General features: G+C 43.9%; 1 protein-coding gene across 2 annotated transcripts in view; it reads left to right on the top strand.

Moving 5' to 3' along the window:
* ARHGAP26 (Rho GTPase activating protein 26) overlaps positions 1–23,675 on the top strand; it is a 401,390-nt gene that overhangs the window by 9,189 nt on the left and 368,526 nt on the right. The gene's annotated exons all lie outside the window — the stretch shown is intronic.

The raw sequence follows: 23,675 nt of genomic DNA, 5'->3' as shown, positions 1-23,675 counted from the left end.
TTGAATAGATGAATGAATGGGACAGTGGATTAGGTCTCACCTCAGGGAATCCTTAGAGGTAATACTTAAAGGAGTTAGCCAGTCTAAACACCTCTATAGGTTTGTCTCTTCTGAAAATTTAAGCTAAATTGAATCGTGTTGTATGTGGTCTTTTGCATCTGGCTTCTTTCACTTAGCATAGCATAACTTTTAGATCTGTTGTTTTTAGATTCATCCATGTTATAGCATGTATCAGTGGTTTCTTTTTATTGCTGAAGAGTATCCCATTTTGTAAATCCTGCTTTGTTTATCCATTCACCAGCTGATGGACATTTGGGTTGTTTCTAGTTTTTGGCTCTTAAGAATAATGTTACAATGAATATTTGCATACATGCCTTTGTGTGGACATATGTTTTCATTTCTTATTTCACTTCTTACTACCGGTAGAATTGCTAGATTGTATAGTTAATGTGTGTTTAATTAAAAAATACATATACCGGCCAAAGTGTTTTCCACAGCAGAAGCATCATTTAAATGCCCACCAGGAATGTACTATGGTTCCGATTTCTCTCTGTCATCTCCAACACTTTTCTGTGTGTCTTTTTTATTGTAGCAGTCCTAGTGGGTATGAAGTGCTATCTCATTGTGTTTTAGTTTGCGTTTTCCTGATGACTAATGATGTTGAGCATCTGTTCATGTGCTTATTGGCCATTGCAGTTCACTGATTTCTAGAGAGAGAGGAAGGGAAAAGAGAGAAACAGCCATGTGAGAGCGGAACATCAATCCTCTGCCTTCTGCACACCTACTACCAGGCGTGGAGCCTGCAGCCTGGGAATGTGCCGTCACCCGGAATCAAACCAGCAATGTTTTGATGAATGGGAAGATGCCCAATCAATGGAGCCACACTGGCCAGGGCCATTGGTGCATTTTCTTTGCTGAAATGTCTCTTCAGATCTTTTTGTTGGGCAGTATTTTATATCTTGGGCCCCCCCCCCCTTTACTTTCATAAAACTTTTGATGGTTCAGTGAGCAGCATTCAGTATATTCTTCATTTGCCCTCATTTGGGGACTTTTTGCTTCCACTGGCTTCAGCCCTCAGATGCATTTGACTGGCCAGTTTCCGGATCCCAGGGCTTAGGAAGGTGGTTCTTAGGAAGCTGAGGTTCAAGTTTCTACTCTGGTTAGGCCAGTCAGCATCCCTCTGGGCCGAGGCTCCAGGCTGGTTTTCCTAATTCTGGCCAGTGAAAGCTAATGATCACAAACCCCATGAATTGACAAAATGAGAATGGGTGAGGGAGGAACTATTACCACCACTGAGCTATTGGGGAAAGCAACCCATGAAGGTGACTTTGTCATTCTTTCAAGGCCACTGCATTTTAAAAAGTTAACCAAGGGAGGGGTGCCCATGCAAAGCTACCAGTCAAAGTGGTTTTCCTAGATTTAAATTTCTGACTGACTCTAGTTTTAACTTTTAATTATAATCCAGTATGTTTCAAATTATGTTTTTCTTGCCATCAAAGCAAGGCTTTCGGTAACAAACATGGAACCCTGCTGTGCTCTTACCATGTCCTCTAAGCCCTAGACTAGAGTAAGAGCTTTTTGGATGGCAGTAACAGGTGCAGAAGCCACGAGGAGGGCGTGTGCGTGGAGGGTTTGAAGACTGGTAAGGAGGCGAGTGTGGTTGGAGCAGAGTGGTGGCAAATGAACAGGGAGGGAGCCCAGGAGCCAGGTTATGGGGGTCTTGAGTCCCGGAAAGGACTGTGGGTTTCATTCTAAGTGTGATGGGCAGCCATGGGAGACTGACATGGTTCTGCTTGTGTTTTTAAGACATGATGGGGCCACTGTGTGGTGAATAGGTGTAGTGGCACAAGAATAGATGGAGACAAGGGGACCAGTTAGGAGGCTGTTCTAAGAGGTCAGTGGCACCCGGGGCTAGAGTGGCAGCATCGGAGATGGTGCTCAGATTCTGAGTATTTTTGGAAGTTGGAGCCCACAGGATTTGCTGTTTGATTAGATTTGGGCTATGAGAAAAAAGAAGTCAAGAATAATGTAAATGTTTGTGGCTGGAGCAATTATGTGAATGATGGTGCTGTTTTCTGAAAGAAAGAAGATGTGGGGAGGATTAGGTTTGAGGGGAAAATTAACAGTGTGAATGAATGACCTAATCTTAGAGTGCAAAGGCAGAAAAATTACATAGATAGTTTATGAATACATTGGTATAAAAGCATCAATGAGTATGGAAATGTAAAGCCCCTTTCCTAAGTTAACCACTACCAACAGTTTGGTATGCTTTTTTTCATGTCCTTTTACTGTGCATATTTGTTTTTTTGATACATGGGATTATGCTATATGAAGTATTATGTGTTTTGTTTTTCTAATGAATGCGGTGTTTTAGAGATCTTCCCTGTCAGTACATGTACACAGTGCATTCTTTTTAATGACTGCAGAGAGTTCTGCTCTGCGCAAATGTAGCTGAGTTACCCAGCATCCTATTGAAGGGTGTTTGGATTGTCAGTTTTTCACTATAGAGGAAGTGTTGCAGTGATCACTTGCCCAACCACCTTTGTGTGTGAGTCCCAGTATTTCCATGGGCTGGAAGATTCCCAGAATCCTTGAAGATTCCTCAAAGATTCCTCCAGCTGGAATTGTTGCTAACCTCCAGTTTTTACAAGCTCCTGACATTTATTGTTCAGGTCCTTTGCATCCCTATAGTTGATATTTGATGCTCTTTTGAGCATGTTAGATTGTTTCTGAAGCTTAACCTTTTGCTTAAATTGGAAGTATTTTCAACACAATAGGACTTTCTGTTAGGCAGTGACATGATTCTGAAAGAATTAAGGGATAGAAAATAAAGTGTGTATGTGAGAGAGAGGGGGGGAGAGAGAGGGAGAGATTACAATTAATTGGCTGTGTCCTTGGACCTGTGTGATATCTTTGCTGAACTGCAGGTGCTTACAGATAAAATGGGTTATGGGATGGGGCTTTGACCATATCTAATAGGATATTTCAACATTAAATTTCAGGGACCAAGAAGGAAATCACATTTGTTAGGGTGAGAAAACAGCATTAGTGACCAGAGGAGTGTTTACAAATTAGAGTCACTGGGGTTTACACATTTTTGTAGAAACCCAGTGTGGAGAAAGAGAGGAAATAGTAAGGAAAACAGCTCATCAGTGTGTGCCAGAAGCTGTCAGGGCATGTTTACATCTGGCTCGTTTCACCTTGGTTGGAAGGCACAGAAGGCTGCAGAGGGTGAGCGGGAGACTGGGCAGTGGCCTACTATATTTAGAAAGAGGAGATTCCTGGGGTTAGAGTGGTCTGTGTGCCTGTGTGTTTTCTTTGCCAGATGAACAAAGGTCTGAGGGGCTTGGGAATTCTGGACCAAACCTTGTTAACTAGCTGGCTTCTCTGGGCCACACCAGTAGCTACGCTTTGACTCCTACTGCTGCCACAAAGGAAAAGCCAAAATAAACCTCATTTCACATGGTTTGTAAAGACACCACAGGTAGATTTCAAAGCTCATTTGATCTTGCTATCAGATGTGCTTTCAAGGCTAATTTGAACACTTTGAAAATATGAACTGGCTCCTCCTGTTCTTTAGGTAGACTTCAGGTAGATTTCCAGGCAGATGGAGTTGAACCTTGGCAGTTTCTGTGCCACTGAGACTGTCAGGCAGATACAACCAAAACCATAACAGATTCCTGACTGCATATTTCATTATTACATTTGGCGGTCAGGTGTCGAAAATGATTATCAGTTGAGCAAATAAAATAAAATTAAATTAAAAGGGCATTTTTACTTTAATTCCTACCTATGTTCCTTTTTAAAATGTCTAAATAGGTAATACCTATATTGTATTACCTATTTAAATGGTATACAATTCAAAAGGAACCAAAAGGAATGTGAGTATCCTTTCAATTCCTCCTGTCTCCTGAGCCCTAGTTCTACTGGAGGCAACATTATACCAGTTCTTGTATATTTTTCACACATAATTTATGCATGTGCCAGCAAATATATTTATGTATTTTTTTGGTAGCATGCCATATGAGGTGTTTTGCATATATTTGTAATATTGCACTATTTTAATACATTTTAGATGTTATTTTTCATCTAACTGAGCTAACTCAGTTTTAGCATTGCATTGTAGTCCACTCTATGGACATAACAGTTTATTTAACCAGTACCCCTAATAATAGACATTTAGATGATTTCCAGTCTTTTACCATTACAAGCAGTGCTGCTGTGAGCATCCTGGTGGTACCTGTCGTGGGCACACGGGTGAGTCGATCTGTAGGACAAATTCCTAGAAATGAAAGAACTGGGCCAAAGGATATGTACTTTTTTCATTTCAATAAATATCTTATGGGAACGTTTCTGAAAAGTTCTGAGTGAACTGAATTTTCTAAATTATGATTTGTAGGAAGGAAACTCATTATTTAGTTTATGACAGAGTAGCCTCTGTACTAAAACAATGCTTAGAGTTTTCTCCATTTCCTACTCCCCAGTCTGTATGGATTGTTGATTCTGGAATTAAGAACCACAACAAAATCATTCCCTAAAATGAGACACAGTGTACCAGGAATCACTTGAACTTATGGCCCCAGAGAGCTTGTTTGTGTCCCTGGTGAGGGTGCTGTTGAGTTTTTATCTTGGTGCAGCATGTGCATTATTCAGGAAGTCTGGCAGGTGTTAAGGGAGGGCAGTCGCCTACCTCTGGTGGCTGGAGGTCATGACTTTGGGCCAGTAGGCACACCTTGTCTATCAGTGAAGGTCCTCTGGGCAGTGGAATTCCTGGGGCGTGGAGAGGGAACAGAGTGTTTTGTCTGACATCTCCCTTTTGGCTGCCTCCCTCACAGAGCTTAACACTTCCCCCAGAGGAGGGCAGAATTATGTATCTGTCCTGTGGTCTCTAGTCCAGTGCCTGTGACAGCTCACATTGGAGTGGAAAGCTCTGATGGTGGGTTTCTGGGACCGGCAGGCGCAGTTCCTGTCTTCTAGGAGGAGTTCAGTGTCTTGACAGGCAGGGGAGGCCCAGACAGACCGCAGTAAGTACAACGGGACGATTGCTAGTAGTTTAAAAGGTTCTGTGGAAGAGGGGGCAGAGAACTTTGGGCAAGGCAGGCGAAGGCTTATCAAGCCCAATGAGGGAGTGTTCCAAATATTAGTCATTTAAAACCACCCCTGTTATTTTTGTACATCTTTACTACTGTTCATTTAGTTTGAAAAACTGTACTTATTAAAAAGGGAACTTTATAACATTCTGAAGTCATAGGTTTAATGTGGTTAGCAATGTGTTTTTCTAAAATGTCTTGAAATAATCATTAAATTGAAAAGTATTTGCTAATGTATTATGTAAAATAACCCCATATTTTGTTAGTGATTTGAGTTTTACTTGCCTTAACCTGTCCCAAGGCAGAAGCATGCAAGAGGATGGACCATCTGGTCATCATGCCAGGGAGGGGAGGGGAAAGGGTTAGGCTGTGCTTCTCAGCCTAGGGTACAGGCGTTGGGGTAGGTGGCAGTGTGCCAGGGGGTACACAAAGTGAGTGGCAGTAAGTATACTTTGTATAAAATCTGTCTTAATGGAATCATTAAGTTATAGAGAATGCAGGCTTCCGTAGTGTTTTGGAGATGTGTTGGTGTGGGTGAAGAGGACATGTAGTCTACAGCAGACAGAGGAGGCAGGAGTCTGGGGTGTCTCCAGAGTTTCTGTTTCAGGTCTCGGGGAGATGGTTAAATTGTTTACCACAGGAGAAGAACCGTGGTGTATGATGGGGGGTATGGAGCTAAGTCAGCTCGTCCTTGCTGACTTGTACCCGTGAGACATGGAGGTGGGGATGCCTACAAGGCCGTGGGAACACAGGTCCGCTGCTCTGGAGATGGGGTACTGGGTATGTTTGGGTCTTACCAGGTGCTCTTGGAGGCCCAGGCAGTGGTTCTCAGCCATAGCTGCCCATTGAAATCACCTGAGGAGCCTGGGACTCATCCCTGGAGATTCTGATATAATTTGCATTGGTTGTAATCTGGGCTTGGGGACTTTTAAAAGCTCCCCAGGTGATCCTAATGTGCAGCAAAACCGAAGAACCATTGGCGAAAAGTGAGAGGAGAGTGGAGGCCAAACTCCCGGGGAATATGAGCACTTAGCAGAAGAGGTGGATAGAGGGGAGTTGGAAAGGCCTTTGCTCTACGACCAGGTGTTTCATCCTGGCCAGTTTGGGTGAGGGCATGCCCAAAGGCCTTTGGATTTGACCTTTGGAGGTGAAACTGGAGAAAGCAGTGTTAAGTACAAAGGTGATAAATATCCACCTTATAATATTAGTGTGAGGAATACATGAGATAATTGTAGGTATTGTGTTTAGCAGCGTAAGCAGATGCATAGTAAGTGCCCTGTAATTGGAACGTGCCATTATTGTCATTTGTAGATTACCCGTGTTGTGAGATAGTGGATCTTAAATGTGAATGTGTGTAAGAATTCCCCTAACTGTAGATTCCCAGGCTCCCACAAGGAGATTCTGATGGGTGAAGTCTGGAAATCTGCATTCCATACAGGTCCACCAGGTGATTTGCCAGGGGGTCCTCGGACCACACATTGAGTCTGCATGGGTCCATACATAAACTTTGTCTGAAACCCTTTGTCACCCCCCCCCCCCCAACATGTGTTTCTGTGCTGGCTAGCCTCTTGTTGGGACATCTCAGGTATCTGGAAGGAGCCCTTGTGGCAGGTCAAGGAACCATGGGGGAATGATTCTACCTACCTTAGAACATTTTGGCCTGTGGCTCCACACATGTAATCCAGTTGTTCTATGAGTTTGGCCTGTGAGCTGGGACCCTCCTGTAGCATTGGGAAGTGGTGCAGCTCCCGAAGGGAAACTTTATGCTCATGGGCAATCACAGGGCAAACGTTTTCCCACAGTGAGTCTTGGGCGCTCTTGTCAGTGTTAAAGTCATTTGGGGTCAGAGCCTGTAATTATGTTGCACATTTTTTTCTTTAACATCCAGGAAGCATAAGGAGCTGACTGAACTCTTGCACAGCTAGAGGGGATGTGGTGTCTGGGGAAGAGTAGGAGGGAGACTGGCTGATTGCTCTGGAGGGTGAGGTGCCCCAAACCCAGAGAGAGCTGACCTCCTGCTCAGGCCTGGAAGGTGCCCTAGGGCAACTCATCTCTGGCAATAGCTCCTCATCTCTCTTCTGATCTTAGCTGGTTCTCAGCCATCTAAGGAAGGCTGGGTGACAGAGCAGACCACAGCCCTGCTGCTGGTGGCACCCTGGGGTGTGGCTACCAGGAGGCCAGTGCTGCTTTCCCCCTGTTGTTTGCTTCTTAAAAATTTCTGTGGGCTGCTCTTCCAAGGACAGGGGTTTCTGGTGTTTGTATCTGACTAGTGTGTTGAGATGTTCGACATAAAGGCTACCCTGGGTGGCTTAGCCAGCAGATTGGCAGCCTCATGACTCCCACTGGGGGCAATATGGAGGCCAGGCAGGCCCTGGGGATGGGTGCCTCCACATCTGTACCTCGCCCAGCCCTGGCCGTGCGAGGCCCTGCTGCCTCTGGTCTGCTGGCCAGGCCTTGGAGACTTTAGACAGCTTTGCTTGCTTGCCGGCTCCTGGCCCTCTGACTGAAGCCTCCCTGAGCTCAGTGTGCAAGGTCAGCAAGCTACTAGATTGCCAGGTCCGTTTAGAGCAGCAAGATGGTTCTCCCTCTGGAAAGAAATCTTGTTTCCTCTTTACATAGCCAGCAGGTTTGTAATCAGTTCCCCAGCAGGAAAGCTCTGCTCCATTGCATAGAAAATTGGAGTGGAACTGAGAGCTTTGGCCTCAGTGTCTTTTGGGATATGACTTTGGCTTGCTTTCCATCTTCCCCACCTCTTCTGGCCAGCGTAACTCCACACCATACTGCCGTGAAAAGACAACACAGCAGGGCCTGGGGTTTTGTGCTGGGAGCAGCACGGAGTTCAAGTCTGAAGAGGATCACCAGCTGAAGATAACGTAAAATTTACTTGTTTTCACAAGTCTGGGTTCTGAATGCTGTGATCTCAGCTTCCCTCTCCTCTCCAACCTGGAGAACTGAGTCTTTTAAAGAAAGGAGATTGAACTATTCTTTGATGGTGATCTTCAATGAGAAGCTTGTGAAATGTTATGCAGAAAAAGTATGAGTCATGTCTCTTAATTTAACACCTCTAGCAGTCATATTACTGAGCTCCCCAAATGTGCCAATATGGGGTTAGGCAATGGTGGGTGGAGACCTTGGAGGTCCTTCCTTAAGATTCCTTTAAAATAACTTAATGAGATATAATTCACATACCACACAGTAGACTCATATGTAATGTATAATTCGTGACCTCTTGTTTACTCACATAATTTTTTTCCATCTCCTTAATTAATTTTAGGACATTTTTATCATACTCCGAGGAAAGCCTGTACTCTGTCCTTCCCATCCCCCCAGCCTTAAGCAGCCACTTCCTCAGGGTTGTCAACCCATGGCCCAAAGTGTGATGCTCTCCTGTCTGCTTTGTCCCTTCACCTTGCTGTGCTACACCACCTTTTCCTTTGCTGCCTTCAAACAATCTGCAGCTTCCCAGATTCCAACGCCGGGATGTGTGGATCTGCTTCTAAATTGTTCTTTGTTCTGTTTACCTTTTGACAGATTTGCTAGTGCAACGGGGCTGTTTCCCACCCGGTCTCTGGTGTAGGACTTCTTTACTTAGGTCTCTCTTTTGATACTGATCTGACTCGGGAAAGAGTAATTTCCTGGGGACAGTGGGAAGGAGGAACTCACTCCCAGAAGGTAGACACATTGCTTTGAGGAAAAAAGAGGAACTTTTTTTTTTTCCCAAGAGGGAAAAAATTCCAGTAATGTTCTGATTCGGGTAGCTGCATTTTGGGGGTTGAGCTTTAACCGTTTTGGTATTTACTGATGAGGAAGTAAGTCTCTTATGGCTGAAGTGGTGATGGTTTGGGAGCCTCTGAGGTCTTCACATGAAAGTCCGTTCTTGCTGAAGGCCTTGTGCTGTTCTGTGAAATTCCAGCCCCAGCATAGATCGCATGTTCCCTACCTTTATATGGTTTCTCTTCCTCTCACTTCCCTCCCTTCTCTTTTTTCCCCTCTCATTCTTTCACTGTCTGCCCTTCCCCCGCACCATCTTGCCTTGCCAAAAGGCCAAAGATGTGACTGATCTCTGACCTCTTGATTATGGGAAAAACAAAGCCTTCAGTAAATGGAATGACCTGAAACTGATTTCCGGAGTTTTAGAATGATCGCTCCAAGACTCCCACATTTGAGGTGACTGTGACTCTGCAGAAGTCTGGGCTCTGAGTGGTCCCATCTTGTAAAAAACACTGTCTAAGGTCCTCTTTCCTCTTACACATCCTGTGTTATGTTTCAGAGGTGAAAGGACATGTTCAGAACTGGGGTGGGTACAGAATGTCCCGCTCCCTGGTTAGCTGCTTTGATGGGGAGCATTTAGGTACTTACTTTCTACTTCTCTAATGGGACCCCATGCAAGCCTCAAGTTTCCCATTTTTGTTACTGGGGTAGGAGGTGCTATTAAAATTGTCTTTAACAAAGTAGGTCAGTGACTTATATTTCAAGAAGATAAATTTAGGGACTTGAATGAGAACATGTTATCTGGGTTACTTGAACAGTTTCAGATATAATTATGTCTTTATAATGTCATTTAGGGACCTAGAAACCTATTTGGGATAGGTCAGGGAACTGGATATGAAATCTGAGTCTTTGTAGGTATTTCATCTAGACTCTCCAGAAATAAAATATTTTGGGCAAATTTAAATGAAACCCCCGGGATAAAATGGCTTACATCTCCCTCCCTTGAGCTGCCAGCCCTGTGGTTCATAAAGCCATTAGCAGTAAAATAGCAGGATGTTCCTCAACCTTCTTCTAAGACGTATATTTCCCAGTGTTTCTGTCATATAGGCTAGTCATTAAAAAAAAAAATCAAGCAATCTAAAACCAGATTTGTATTTTTTTTTATTTTACAGGTAATGCATGCTTGTTAGAGAAAATTTAGAAATTATAGATGAATAAAAGAAAAAAGTGAAAATTACACTTATAGTACTGATTAGAGATACAGTAATCTCCCTTACCCTCTGGAGATATGTTCCAAGACCCCCAGAGGGTGCCTGAAGGCGTGGATAGTACCGAATCCTATATATATGTGTGTGTGTGTGTGTGTGTGTGTGTGTGTGTGTGTGTGTGTATATATATATATATATATATACACACATACATATATATATGTGTGTGTGTGTGTGTGAGTGTACACACACACACACACACACAGTGTTTTCCCCTATATATACGTACCTATGATAAAGTTTAATTTATCAGTTAGGCATATTAAGAGAGTAACAACAGTAACTAATAATAAAATAGAACAATTATAAAATAGACTAAAAAAAGTTATGTGAATGTGCCCGCTTGCCCGTTGGTGTGCTCGCTCTCCAGCTCTCCTTTCTTCTTCCTCTCTCCCTCTCTCCTTCTCTCTCTCATAACTAGTCTAATAACTGATAAGGCTGCTATATTTTTAATGTGCTGGGAGCCTCTGGACAAAGGGATGATTCATGTCCTGGGATTTCATCACACTACTCAGAAGGGTGCACAATTTAAAACTTATAAATTGTTTATTTCTGGAATTTTCCATTTATATGTTTGGACCGTGATTACTGTAGGTAACTGAAACCATGGAAATCGAAATCTCAGATAAGGGGGGACGACTGTACTCATTTTGGCTTTATTACCATTTTCTACTCAAAAGGTCATGATCATTTTTCCATATCACTAACTGCTCTCTAACATTGTTTTTAGTGGCTATGTAATATTCCAGGTTTGCTGTGTTGAGACTTTTGAACTAATGATCTACTTTTGGACAGGTAGGTTGTTTCTCCCCCTCTCTCCCTATTTTCATGATCATTAACCAGTCTATAATGATAGTCCTTATAGACATGCCATTATTACCTCCTTCATTTAAATTTCCATAGGCTGCTCTTACATTTCTTTCCATATATTTAAGATTCAGCTCCTGCCTCTCTGCTTGTTCCCTTTTTTTTCTTGCTGCTTGAACAGAACCTTGGGGACAAAGAGTAGATGTCTTTTCAGAATGCCACAGACCGAAGAGTCCCATGTGTTGAAAGCATTATGTTAAATTTATTTGAACCAAAATAGTAATAGAATATCTACCGCCATTTAACCGTTTATGTGTCAGACTTTGGTCAAGTGTTTTACAAACTTTGCATCATAGAACCTTCACAACAATCTTATGTGATACATACTCTTCTTCCCATTTATAGATTAGGAAACTGAGGCATAGAAAATAAAAGTAACTCACACAACTAAAAAGAGTTGCAGTCAGGATTCGAACCTTGGTCTAGCGCCAGTCCTTTTGCTCTTAACCAGTGCTGTGCTGCCGACTATATAATCTTAGCTCCGTCCCTTAAATCTTGTTCCCTCCTGTATAAAATGGGAGTAATAGTGCTCACTTGAGAGCATCATAAGGCTTAAATGACATAGTGTGTGAAAAGCAGCTGGCTCAAAATTACAGCAGATAGTACTACTATAATGACTCTTCATCTTTAGAAAGATAGGAATAATATAAAAATTGTCTTTGTGCTGTCTCTACATCTGAGTCTCTGGCTTTCTCATTGGAGATGAATCCTTGTATTAGGAATTTTTTCTAGAAATTAGACTTCATTAGTCCAGTCAACAAGAATTTAGTGGACTGCATTTATGTATTAGGCATTGTTCTAAGGTATTGGGTGCATAACTCCGAACAAGGCAAAGTTCTGACTCTCATGAAACTTATATTTTAGTGGGCAAAGTAAGCGAGTAAACAGGATACTTTTAGATAGCGAGAAGTACCACGATGGAAATAAAAGAAGATCGAGAGTGATGGGTAGTGGAGGCAACTTGGGATCGTATGATCAGAGAATGCTCCTCTGAGGAGCTGAACAACCTCCTGTTCTGGGCCTACACTCGATGATCTTGACTGTTGGAAATTGTAAGCTCTCACTTGATGAGTAGGTTGTGTTGAGTCATATTTTCTTCCATTTGCATTTCTTCTGTTTTCTTAGGCAGAACCATTTTTACTGATTGGAATCATGACCAGCCAGAACCATAGTGATCTTGGTAAGATAGAATCCATTCCTTACCTGGTAGGCAGACTGATCTTTTAAAGAACATAGACCCTGTCACATCTCTCTTGCCCCAAATTTCCCAGTGGCTTCCCATTGCACTCAGAAGACAATTTTTACTATGGCTTATGTATGACAAGGCTTCTGCCTACTTTCCTAGCTTCCTCTCTGACTATTCTCCTTCTGTGCTTAAGTTTCACTGGTCTCAAACTCCTTTAACACACTGAGCACTTTCCAGCTATAGGACTTTGCTTTGGAATGCGTTTGCTACAGAGCTTCCCATGGTTGGCGTCTTCTCACCCTTCAGGCCTCAGCCAAAGGCTGCTCAAAGACTCCTCCCTAATCACCTGACCTAAAGTCTTAGGTAGCACCCCTCCCTCCCTCTATACCATTACTGTTTTATAGTCTTCATAGCACTTCTCACCCTCTAACCTGTTGAATTATGTCACATGTCCCTTCAAAGAACCTTGCTTGACCACTTGCCTGTGTGTGTTCTGAAAGCAACTCTCTTTGTTCCTGGCCTTAAGCATCCCTTGGTTCCCTTGAGGTTGTACTTTGTTTTTAAGATTCTACCTTGGACAGATCAGGTGTGACTACTCTGATTGGATGGTGATCCAGCCTATCTTTGGGGTAGCAGAAGAACTGATGAGTTAAAAAAACATGCAAGAAGCAGCAGTAGTTGGTTAGTGCTGTCCCCAACCTCTTATTTACTCTCACCCCTTTGCTCACTCTTCTGCTCTCTTAGGTCTCTATCTTTATCTTTACTTTTATCAGGCAGAGCAAAGAAAAGAAAAAACTCATGCTTCTGAATCTGTGTTATAAGCACCAAGAGGAGGCCCAGATCTCCTTGGCTGGGCCAGTGAACCTTCTGTGAATTGATTCATAATCTTCAAACCTAGAAGAAATAGACTTACAACTGACTCTTAAACTGAGACTGTTGGCTTATGTTTTTTCTTTAAAAAGGGAGATTTTTGAATAGTAGACTATATATATTCTCCATACCCTCCCATTGAAAAGGTGTTCCATTTTTTTTTTGGAAAAAAAAAAAAAAATCTTTATTGATTTCAAAGAGAGGAATGGAGAAGGAGAGAGAGAGAGAGAAAAACATCAATGATGAGAGATAATCATTGATCAGCTGCCCCCTGTACCTCCCTTCCCCGTACTGGGGGTTGGTCCCACAACCCAGGCATGTGCCCTGACCGGGAATCAAACCTTGATCTCCTGGATCATAGGTTGATGCTCAACCGCCGAGCCACGCTGGCCAGGCAAGGTATTCAGATTTAATAATCAATCATTTTATTGTCCCACAAATGGGAAGGCACCCTTGAGAAGGCTCATAATCAATTGTAAAAGACTTTTCATTTTCCTCTAAAAAGATTAAGAAAACTGTTCCTCCCACTTTTACTCATATCGCAGGCCTCTGTATTGTTTGCTGACAGAGTTCCCATGCTTGAACCACACCTCGGATCCTCCAGCGGACACCCCCAACTCATAGCTCCTGCACAAAATTTCCCCTAAACCCTGTAGTGACTTTTCATAAGATTTAATATCAGTTCATTTGGATAGTTCTGTGTGGACAAATGGGTCTCAGCAGGAATTCAGCCAACAAAAGACAGGATCCCCACCGAGCCTCTCAAGATTTAGGACTGGATTCTTGCTAAAGAGAATTTAAGCATGAAAGTTAGTCTCCTGTCTCTTGGGCTGTGGTCTCTGTTATCTATGGAAAGCCAGTCATTCTTAGGTATTTAACTTAGGAGCAGGCAAGGAGAGACAAGGAACAGCATTGCGTCTCTATCTTTGCACACACAGATGCCCTATTTTGTGACATCTAAGCACTAGAGACTCATTGACCCACATTTCCCCCCTTTGCTCCTGCAGTGTACTGACTGTGGAGGGACCTGCTACCACAGTTACTTCTGAAATGTGTTGCTAAATACAGAGATGTCTGTCTCTACTGACTTCTCAGTTGTTGGAAATTAGTTCCTGACCCAGAGACAGAGAGCACCGTGGCTGTGCTTTCATTGCCAGAGTCCTTGGAGGTGGTAGTGGAGTGAACAGGGTCATGGAGGATTTAAGAAGATCCTGAGCCTAAAACACAAGCTGGCCTGGTTTTCCTGACTGTGCATCACGCCTTTCACTCCCTGCTGATGTCTGCTATCTTAATAAATAATACAGTTAATGTCCTCTCTCTGTCAGAATTTTCCTCTGTTTTTCTATTAGGCTATCTTTGAAAGTAATTTTAATCTGTTTCTGGGGGAACATCCACAGTTTATGTTCATTGAAGGCAAAAGTTAGAGGAATGATGGCGAATGTGGGAGAGAGAGAAACGCAATGGGAGAGCCCCTGAAGACAGCAGGTGCCCCGTTGGCTGTTTTCTGCTGGCTTTGTAGAACAGTGTGAACTCACTACTGCTCTCGAGTCAAGGGGCCATAAACAGGACATGCTGGATGACCTGGAGGTCTGACATTCATTCCTCTGCTTGTCCATTGGAATGACCAGGCTGAGGCTGGTTGCCAAGCAACCCTGGACATAATAGAAGCAGAACTTCTGCTTATAGTCTCTTGGCCTTTTTTCTGTTTTCTCTTCCCTTTGAGGATGGAGAGATACTAGTTTTAGGTGGGAGGAGGTAATTAGTGTACTAATTTGAAATACTGATTGTGAGAATCTTACTGTTTAATTCTCCCTGGTCCCAGCTCTAATCAGGTAACTCGGTGTTAAATTATAAGGCCCTGATGTCTCTTGGAGAGCCCCCTGTCCCTGCATAGATGGGGACGAGAGGTGAACTCCTTTTGGTCTCCACATAGACAAGGAGTATTGGTGAGGAACTTTGCTGATAGGCTGGCAACAGAAGCAGCCTTTACTATCAGTTGCTTTTAATACGCACAGTTGCAGGGCTCCACCCTGACTGAGCCAGACAGGCCACTTTCTCTCATGAGGGAGGGAAGATCCAATCCAAGCTGCTTGAGCAGAAAGGGAATTTCCTGTGGTTTGTAGCTGGGAAGCCCAGGGATGTCCTGACTTTGGGCCAGCCTGGGTCCCCTGGTTCACACGATGTCTGCAGGCCCAGTCTCTTGCATCTCTCAACTCTGCCTTTCTTTAGGCTGGCACCATTTTCTAATTGCCTCTCTCTCATGTTGGAAAGATGACTTGTGGCCAAGAGTTCAGACCGAAGCCCTGAGCATGGTTCCCATTGGCTTTTTGTTGACTCACGTGCTCATCCTTGAGATGATCCTTGAAGTTCGCCTGGCCAGAGCCCAGAGTGGAGTCAACAGCATATGAAATAAATGTTCTGAAAGTCAGGGAGGGAGGGTTCCCAGAGGAATATTAGGGTGCTATAAATACAGAAGAAGGGGGAATAGCTGCCAGGCGGCCAAGGCAACAAAATTCCTCCACATGGCCTGAGTAAACTGAATGAGGGCCATCCAGGGAAGAGAAAGGGCTGTGCCTCCCGAATATCTCATAGGTTTGCTCCACATATGGATAAGTTAATTTAGGCTGTCAGGCTGTGTTTTAATAATGTAACCCTGGAAATTGAGATTTGGAGTAGGAAAAACAAAAAAGACAGTTTTGAAGTATTGGGGGCCACCAGGATTGGGTGGACTGGGCACCCTGAAAATAGTGTTTGAGAGCCAAGTGCCTGGTGAGCAGGGGATGGGGGTGTCAGGTGGGTAGGAGGAAGAGAGGGGACTGCTGCTGGGACAAATTAAAAGAATAAAAACAAATGCTGTGTGAGAACTATTAAGTAATGCAGCAAAGTTCCGTATCCCCCAGCCAATGACTGGTTGTCTTCTAGCCTGGCATATGACAACTAGTCCTCTGTCTTCCACAGCCTGTTTCCCTTTATAATGATGCTTATGGTTTGGGAAACAAAATATATCCAGTAGAACTTGTTTACTGCCTGCTGACAGCTCGTACAGTGGATTAAACTTATTAGGTCAGCAAACTTTCTGTAGAGGGCCCGATAGTAAGTATTCTAGGCCCTGTGGGCCACTTAGGACCTCTGTTGTATAGTTCCTTTTATGTCTTTCCTTTTATCCCTTTAATAATGTAAAAACCATTTTTAGCTCACTGGTCATATAAAAACAGGTCAGGGGCCGACGTTTGCTGAGCTCCCTCCAGCATGGGTTGTGGGGTCCGGTAGACCTGGGTTCCAGCCCTGCCTGTGTTGCTTGTGAACTGTGTGGGCATTTTAACCTCAGAGAGAGACCGTTGTCCCAGTTTTCTCACCTGTAAAGGGAGTTTGGTAAAAGCACCCGTCTCATGGGGTTACTGTTGGGATTGTTCAGAAAGCACCTGCTCTTTGGAATTACGGTATTGGTCCTTTCCCACTGCGCAGCGTGCTTGGTGATGGGGGGCACTGGGGGGGAGAGGAGGGAGGTTGGGCCGAGCTCGTGGAGTCTTTGCAGTTTTCACTGTCCTTCCTCTTTCGATGCCCTCTTTTTCTCTCTTCTGAGTAACTCTTCATCAGGTTTTGGGAACTTGGTGCCAATCTGAGTTTCATTTCTGGTGTGTTCAGGAAGTGACCCACATTTTAATCCATATTTGGCAGTAACTGAACTAAATTGGCGTGGTTCATTATCGAAACGCAGAATATGTACTCATTTTGCTTCCAGCCTTAAATTCCCCTCCTTATCCACTTTTTCACCACATTCCAGTTCATCAGCCTATCAGGGCCTCTTATTAAAGCCAGAAGGAGAGTTGTTTTTTCCCGTTTTATCACAGAGAATGTTAGAATTGTGGATTTTTGTTTGTTGAACTTGGTGGATGGATGTTCACAGTTAGAGAAAGGGCTGACCTTCTCCCCAGAGGTTCAGCCTCATCATCTACACTGTGTGCCGGTGAGTTATGATGGAACTGACAGGGGTCTCGTGACCTTCCCAGCCCTCAGTGTCCTGCAAGCACTCACCTTCTTTTTGTCTTGACTCAGTTGTCACTTTCTCGGTGAGAGCTCTGCCCTGACAGCCTCTCCCACACTTTTCCCTTCTACTTTTTTTTTTTTCCTGTGGTACTTTTCTTATTCTATCATCCCGTATAATTTATTTATTATGGTTTCTTTTTTTGTCTGTCTCCCTACGAGATTGAAAATTCTACAAGGGCAAGGATGTTTGTCTTTGTTTACTTTTGAATTCTCAGTGCTTAGAATGGCATCCGGTACATAAAGAAATATTTGTTGAATGAATGAATGCTTTGATTCCTATATCGGAATGTTTACTACATCCAATTCCCTCTGGCCTAGAAGTCATAGGACTTGGGTTTGAATATTGACTCTGCCACAAATTGCCTCTGTCTTTGAGCAAATCACTTAATCTTGCAGCACTGTAGTTTTCTTATCTTTAAAATAAGGGGTTAGAGTAAATGATTGCTAAAGTTTCTACTAGGTCTATGGTTCTGTGATTATAATCTCTGGTTAAAAGAGATGATGTACGGCTATTAAAACTGCCACAGATATTTCCTAAAGACAGTTTGAATTTCATTGGTGGGCCAAGTGGAGTGGACTGAAAGAGTTTCAGAAAAAGTTCCTCTAGGCACCTTCTGCCTTCACTAAAACAGTTCTCAAATATTATAGTATGGTTGCCTTCCAGAATCTTCCCACTAGTCCTTTAAGGATAAAGTCCAGATGTCTGGATATGGCTTTTGGAGCCCTGCGTACTCTGGCCTCTGCCCACTCCCTCAGCCTCACATTGCCTACGTGTCTATGCTCTGTGCTCCTGTCCTTCTGGGTTTGTTTCGGTTTCTCCAATGGTCGATGGATTTCCCGGCTTCAGTCCATTGAGTATTTCTGTTCCTTCTACCTGGTGTCCCTGTGCCTTCCTGTCTCCCTTTGTTTACTTAGTGCCTACATGTACTTTAGGTCTCAACACACAGGACCATGTGTGGACTTAGGGGAGGCTTGGCAACAGGGCTCCAGTTCCACTGGGAATATCACTAGCTAAGTATGAAGTCAGAAAAGCCAAGTTTTTGCAGGAGCTGTGATTACTCTGGGTTGACTGGAACACCTATGCAATAAGAATGCAAGGTTTTTGGGATTAGATTGTGAAGGGCTTGGGTGCCACATTTAAGAGTCTGTCTTCATTCAGTGGGTACTGGGAAGCCACTGTACGTTTTCTGAGTAGCATAGTGATGTAATCAAAGCTTTATGAAGTAAATAGCACAGATAAACCTCAAAGAGCACTGAAAACATTATTTCCCTAATCCCTAAAGCATCCTTGGGGGGATAAATGCTAGGGTTCCTGTTTTGTAGATGGGAAAAACTGGGACACATAATGATTAAAAGACTTAGTTTAGGCGTCACATAAAAGCAGTGATTAAGCCAGCAAGTGTTTTTAGAGCTAGATAGAATTGTGATCTGCAGGACTGATGAATGCTGCAAGTGGCTTTGCTCATTTTTTAGGTGAGTAGCAAGGTGAATAGTGCTGAGTGTTGAGAAGCTGTCCCTCAAAGGTGACTGACTCATGGATGCTTCTGGAAGCTTTAGGAGAGACTTGGATTCTGCCTAGGATATTTCAGGGGATAGATATAGGATGTTTCTTGTGTCATAGCTGTGGTCACCCAGTGTGGTTGCTGTATGTATAGCTTTAGCAAGATCAGGGAGCAGGTAGATGCTGATTTCCCTCCTGGCTGGTGTAGGCAGAGTTCTTTCATGGCAAACCTTGTCTGTGATTTTGTTTTAGTTAAACTATCAGGCAGGTGTATGGGTTTTGGAGCTTCACTGCAGACTGTGTTTAAAGCTGGGATTGAAAATGCAAGACTTCAGTGGTAGAACTGATGATCTCCAAAGTGGTACCCACCCTGCTTTGGAGCCGTGCTTCTCAAGCTTTATTGTGCATTCGAATTGCCTGGGGACCTGTTAAAATCCAGGTTCTGAGCTGGGACTTGAGATTCTGCATTTCTTACAAGTTCCTACAATTATTGGTGCTGCTTAGGATATTTCAGGGGATGGATACAGGGTGTTTCCGTCCACCTGACCCTTCTCCCATCTTCTGTGCCCAGCCTTTCTCTTTCTTGGTGTCTCAGACACTTGTTCCCATGTAGTGGATGCTAGTATTCACCACTGGGACTCACTGGCCATTCTGTAGCCACAATAGTCTTTTCAAAATTAAAGTCTGATTATGTCACCTTCCAGCCTAAAACCCTTTAGTGACCCCTGGTGCACCCCCCCATGGTCTCACCTCTGTAGTTCTATCTTGCACCATCTTTGCATTTTCCAACCACGAGCCCCTGTTCTGCTCCTTCTGAAGCTCATGTGCCTACCCCGACAGGGCTTTGGCACACAGTTGCCCTCTGTAGCACTGCTCTGCCTCCCTTCCCATAACTGTTCGTCCTTCACACATCAGCTCAAGTGTTCCTTCCTCTGGAAGCCGCCCTGGGTTTCCCTGTCTAGTGACCATCTGCTGTAGCCAGGCCTCTCTGGTGTACAGTAGGGAAACAGGGGTTGGTTTGGGGCATTGCTCAGTGTAGTGCTCTAAATTATCCCCTTAAGTGGAGCATTGTGCATGGTTTTAGGAAGTTGTAGATTGCCCAAGAGCTGCCTTTCAAAAGCCACTCTTCCTGGAAGGGTGGTGATGGCGAAAGTGCACTTCACTGTGTGTGGGAGGAAGAGGAAGAGCAAAGAGTTTCCGGTAGGAACTGAATCATGTCACCTAGAGCTGGCTCGGGGACTGCTGTTTGTTCATGTGCGCGCACCCAGTGAATGGTCACTTACCCCTCTCTCTACCCGTGCTTCTCCTTTTTTCTATTGTTCTTGCAGTTTTATAAATGCAGAAACCATGCCCCCAAGGAGGAGGAATCGATTAGTTCGGGGCTGTCGGACATGCGGCAGAGCTGAGAAGATACCCGGGCCTGATGGCTCCGTGGCCTCTTCCCAACCGCCATGCAGGCCTGCATGCGCGCGGTCTCCCTGAAGCCCGGCGTTGGGTGATTTCCTGGGCCTGGGACCAGCCCTGTTTAGGGCACACTGTTCATTCCTAAACTGGGATTCCTTGAAGAGATGCCCTGAATATATTCTGCAGCAAGCCTAACAAACAGCACAGTTTCGGTCACCTTTCCTGTTGTGGTTACAGCTCTGACAGCAGTGAATACGATCAGGAGGAACAACTATGGGTTTTTTTAGAGGCATATTTTAATGCTCCCCCCCCCCCTTTGGAGATTTGTGTTCTGCATTTTGGGGTCCTTCTCATAACTTATTACAATTTAGACTGCAAGGTCTGTTTAGATTCTAAGCATCTTGACAAAGACTGCAGCTGTATCCTCAGTCATCTGCAGTGACTGGCACACAAGGGCTGCTTCACAAATGGTTGTCAGAACAAAGTTCTTACACTTGTAATGTGGTAGGAAGTGCCTCCCCCGCCGCCCAGTCTTTCAGCAGCCCTGGCAGTGATGCTCTGAGGCTGAGGGTATTTCACCTATGAATTTCTCAGCAGGATTTAGTCTGTGAGCTGTAGAGAGTGACATGAGCCACAGGAGCATGGTTGTAATCGGCTTCACAGATGCTTATTCACCTGCGCGATTCATTGGACTGATGCAGCCAGACGCACGGTGTTAAACAAAATGGTTTGATCATCAGGGCAAATTTAAAGGTGGTTCCTTGTTACCCACCTGTTATCCGAGAGGAGCCGTGCTTACCTTCCCGTTGTCTGGCGTGATGATCCAGAAGGCACAGACTGCAGGATAAATAGCTATAAAAATCCAGACTGAGCAGATAGATGATAAACACATTCACCCAATTTTCAAGGTTGGGATGCAGAGCTGAGAGGACCATAGAGACACAGCTTACTCACTTCTGCTCTTTATGAGTCATTAGAGCCCCTTCCCTCCCTCCCTTTGTCTCTCCCCCTTTATTTTCGGCTTTTCTTATATGAAACTGTCACCAGAAGCCCAAGCTCTTTTTCTTGTCTATTCCCATTATTTGTGCTTCTTGTGTTAGTTCAGTAATTTCCCTACTTTCCATGGCTCTTAGAAACCAGCAGCGTGTTCTCATGCTCTTGGAATCTCCTAGTTGTGTGTCTGCTATCTGCAAGCCGCAAGGTCTTAGTGTCAGGGTGGGAGAAAAGCAGGGGCCGAGGCAGAGAGAGATGGACATGATCCCAGATGCCAGGTTCATTCTTTGTTCCAGCCTAAGCACGTGTCCATACCTTTACATTGTGTGGATCCTGATCTTCCCTGATAAGGATCATCAGGTCACTGATGTGCAGTGTGTGTGTTTGTGTGTACGATTCAGTCATCAGCTCACTGCAGGTGCCATTTCCTGTTCTTAAGGCACCTTTTTTAAAAAAAAAATTACTGATTTTAGAGAGAGAGAGGAAGGTAGGGAGAGAGGGAGAGATTTGTTGCTCCACTTATTTATGCATTCATTGGTTGATTCTAAATGTGCTCTGACCAGGGATCAAACCCACAACCTTGGTGCATTGGGACGATGCTTTAACCAACCAAGCTACCCGGCCAGCCAGGGCCTTAAGGCATCTTCAATTGCGTGACCAGTGGCTGCGTGGTTTAGCAGGTTGGGGCACAGGGCTGACTGCTTTTTCTTTCTTTTAAAATTTGTTTTCTGGGCATAGCTTTGATTCTTTGATCTTGAGCTGTGGAATTTCTGTAGGAGCCTTTTGAATTGTGTTTTATACATCATCCAATTCTCCCTCCTGTCATCTCCTAGTTAACATCCACCCTTCTAGTGCTGTACTGGGGAATAGTGACAGTCGTAGTGAGTATCTGTTGATGACGCCAAGTGTGCCAGACCTTCTGTAAATCCTGTACACGCTCTCACGGAATCTTCCAAACAACCTTATAAGGCAGCGATTTTCAACCAGTATGCCGTGGCAGGCACATTGGTGTGCCGCAGAATTTTTAAAACATGCAATACCTGACTATTTCTTCAGGGGCACTGACCTCTTTTCCCTTAGATTGTCAAATAAAAAAAATGACAACAGCCAGCACAACAATAGGAGTGAGTGAATTAAAATTATATCTCTTTTTTTTTGTCAGATTGACAAAAAAATAATATATTTTTTGGTGTACTGCAGAATTTTAGTAATTAGTTTATGTGTGTCATGAGATAAAAAGATGAAAATCGCTGTTATATGGTAGTGATACTATCACTACTACCGCCGTCTCCATTTTCTAGATGAAGAAAGCCACGGATCCATTTGGAAAGCTATTAGATGCCCCTTTTTGATAAAGACAAAGAAAACAATACAAAAATCCTAAGCATCCCTTTGAGAAAAAGGAATGGTACCTTGTGTGAGTAACAGGCATATTTTCTAGGCGCCTGCTAAGGTGTAAGATTTAGTAGAGGTTCTTTACCCCCCCCACCCCCTTTCTTTTTTAGAACTGTTACCAAGGAGATAGATTGCCTCCCAAAGGCAAACACACTGAAGAATTCCTCCTGCTTTTGGCTACTCTTGTGTCTGAAGGGTGTCACCATACCCCGCTGTGTTCCTCAGGAGTAAGGATGGAAGTGGCTCGTCCTGCACTCCCGTGGTTAGAGTAGCCCACACCTCTCGGGGAAACACTGCATTGTTTAAAAATGAATCAAATCCGTGCCATTCATGCTCACCCGTAATGCCAGCCATTGGTTAGCATATCCATATAAACAGTTGCCTTCTGTCTGGGGAGACTAGAGTGGGTGTGGGTCAGATTCAGCAACCTTGTGGAAAGTGAATAAAACCTGGACTGAAAAGACGAACATCAAAGAGGATCTGTTCCCTCTTAAATTCCTGGAAGCTCCAGTGGCTGTGAGCGTTGAGATGAGAACAGCTGTTCTGTGGTACCTGCTATATGAATGAGGCATTTGTTTACAACCAATGCCGAGGGAATATTCTCTTTTTACAGTAATGGCTACAATTTTCTCAGTTTTAGCCCAGCTCCATTATCATTGGTGACGAAGGCTATATAGGTGGATGTGCTGAAGCTGACATTTTACAACATTTCGTTTTGATTTTAGTCTTATTTCTAAAGCATCCTTTAAGAGAGCTGTAGCCAGTTACCAAGATGTAACTCGTTTAAAGTTTGGTCACCTTTGCTTTTTTTCTCTTAATTTTAGTGGAAAGGCTCATGAGAGGTGAAGTTGCTGAGATCGGGCAGTATAATGGAAGAGAGTAAAAGCAATTATAATCACCAGCTGAAGTGCCTTTAGAGGTTTTGTGGGTTGAAGTTTCTCAGTTTTATTGATAGAGAAGTATTCAAAAGCATTTTTTAACAGCTTTATTGAGATATAATTCATATGCCATGGCACTGGAGATTTGGATGTAGACTGAGTCTCGGACTCTGGTGAGCGGCCCCTAGACTTAACTCTTTGGTTCAAATTGGGAGGCCCAAACTTGAGTTTGATTCCACCCTCTCTAAGCCTGGTTTCCTCACCTGTGAGAGAGAGATAATAGTATATGAGCCGACCTCTGAGGGCTACTTTGAGATTCAGTGAGCTGATCGTGCGTATAAAGTGCTTCTTGGCACAGTTTTGGGACAACCTCAGCAAATGGTGGCCAGCTTAGATCCATTAATCCAGCTTCATACACAGACTCTCACTACATCAGGGAACCTTATCTTTCTGATGTATCTATAT

The sequence above is a fragment of the Miniopterus natalensis genome, chromosome 4 (genome assembly GCF_054644295.1).
Source record: "Miniopterus natalensis isolate mMinNat1 chromosome 4, mMinNat1.hap1, whole genome shotgun sequence".
Lineage (NCBI taxonomy): Eukaryota > Metazoa > Chordata > Mammalia > Chiroptera > Miniopteridae > Miniopterus > Miniopterus natalensis.
Note: the sequence above shows the minus strand (reverse complement) of the source record. Positions and strands in the feature narration are given on the sequence as shown.